The sequence below is a fragment of the Mandrillus leucophaeus genome, unplaced genomic scaffold, assembly GCF_000951045.1.
Source record: "Mandrillus leucophaeus isolate KB7577 unplaced genomic scaffold, Mleu.le_1.0 Scaffold5, whole genome shotgun sequence".
Lineage (NCBI taxonomy): Eukaryota > Metazoa > Chordata > Mammalia > Primates > Cercopithecidae > Mandrillus > Mandrillus leucophaeus.
This window is the reverse complement of record NW_012105364.1, coordinates 5,938,828-5,941,152: the sequence shown is the minus strand read 5'-3', so window position 1 is coordinate 5,941,152 and position 2,325 is coordinate 5,938,828.

Below are 2,325 nucleotides of genomic sequence, written 5' to 3'. Positions count from 1 at the left end.
ATACAATAAATGAAATGGACACCTGTAGGAAGCCAGGTACACCCACACATTCACTCAACAAATGCAGTGTGCCAGGTGCCATTCTAGCACCAGAGAGAGAACATAACAAATGCTTGCCCTCCTAAGTTTACATTCTACTGGAGGAGACAGATGTATGCAAATATATGTTATAGCTTATCCATTATATATAATATAAAGTCAGATATAGGCTATGAAGATATAGACTATGAAGAAAAATAAAGCAAGTTGAGAGGAAGGAGAGTAATGGAGGGAGAGCTATTTTTGATGAGACATTTTTTGTTTTTTTGTTTTTTTTAGAGACATGGTCCTGGTCTTGCTGTGTTTCTCAGCCTGGCTTCAAACTCCTGGGCTCAAGCAATCCTCCTGCCTCAGCTTCATGAGGTGCTGGGAAAAAAGACACTTCTTAAAAAAAACTTTAATTTTGTTGTTGTTGTTGTTGTTAAATTATTACAGACTCACAGGAGGTTGCAAAGAAATGCACAGGGAAGTCCCATGCCCTTTTTCCCAACCTCCCCCAATGTTAACATCTTATACAATTACAGTACAATACATTATCAGAACCAAGGAATTGACACTGGTACAATGTATAGAACTTATTTGGATTTCAGAAATCATACATGCACTTATTTGCATATGTGTGCATGGCTCTATGTAATTTTATCACATGTAACTTTGTGTAATCACCACTACAATCAAGGTATACTCAACTGTGTATGTGAATTACATCTCCATGAAACTGTTACCAAAAAATACTCAACTGTGCCATCATCACAAGACACACTGGTGTTACCCCTTCATAGCCACACCCATTCCTCCCCACCATCACTAACCTCTGGCAACCACCAATCTGTTCTCCACCCCTATAATTATGTTATTTCATAAATGTTACAGAAATGGAATCATGCAGTAGTTATCCTTTTGAGACTGGCTTTTTTCACTCAGCATAATTTCTTTGAGCGCCATCCAAGTTGTTGCATGTATCAATAGTTTGTTCCTTTTTATTTCAGAGTATTATTCCATGGTATGGATAAACTACAGTTTGTTTAATCACTCACCCATTAAAGGACACTTGGTTGGTTTCCAGTTTTGAGCTATTACAAACAAAACTGCTATGACCATTTGTGTACAAGTTCCTGCGTGAAAATAAGCCTTCATTTCTCTTGGAGACATGCCCAGGAATGTGATTACTGGGTTGTATGGTATATATGTTTTTTCCAGAAACTGACAAATTGTTTTCCAGAGTGGCTCATTTTATGCTCCCCAGCACTGTACGAGTGACTCAGTTTCTCTGCAGCCTTGCCAGCATTTGGTGTTCATCACTACTTCTTTGGGTTTTTTTGTTTGTTTATTTGTTTTTAAGACAGAGTCTCACACTGTCGCCCAGGCTGGAGTGCAGTAGTGTGATCTTGGTTCACTGCAACCTTCACCTCCTGGGTTCAAGCGATTCTCCTGCCTCAGCCTCCCGAGTATCTGGGACTATAGGCGTGTGTCACCACGCCTGGCTAATTTTTTGTATTATCAGTAGAGATGGGGTTTCACCATGTTAGTCAGGATGGTCTCGATCAATCACCTGGCCTTGTGATCTGCCCGCCTTGGCCTCCCAAAGTGCTGGGATTACAGGCGTGAGCCACCGCACCCAGCCCAGAATGTTTTATTTTAGTTGTTTTGATCAGTGTGTGGTAATATCTCATTATGGTTTAATTTGCATTTCTCTAATGGCTAATGATGCTCAACACCTTTTCATGTGTCTATTTGCCACCTATATATTCTCTTTGGTAAAATGCCTGTGCATGTCTTTTTCCCATTTTCTAATTGGATTGTTTGTTTTTTTAAGTACTGTTTTTAAGTTCTTTGCATGTTCTAGATACAAGACTTTTGTTGGACATGCAATTTACAAATATCTTCTCCCAGTATTTAATTTGTCTTTTTATTCTTTTAACAGTGCCTTTTGCAGAGCAAAAGTTTTAAATTCTGATGAGGTCCAATTTGTCGATTTTTCCTCTTCTGGTTTTGCTTTTTATTTTTTATTTTACTTTTATTTAACTTCTTTAGAGATGAGGTCTCACTATGTTGCCCAGGCTGGAGTACAGTGGCTGTTCACAGCTGCAATCATCGAGCACTGCAGCCTCAAACTCCTGAGCTCAAGTAATCCTCCTGCTTCAGCATTCTGAGTAGCTGGGACTACAGGTGTGCATCACTGTGCCTGGCTCTGGGTTGTGCTTTCGGTATCAAGTCTAAGAACTCTTTGCCTGGGCCGGGCGCGGTGGCTCAAGCCTGTAATCCCAGCACTTTGGGAGGCCGAGA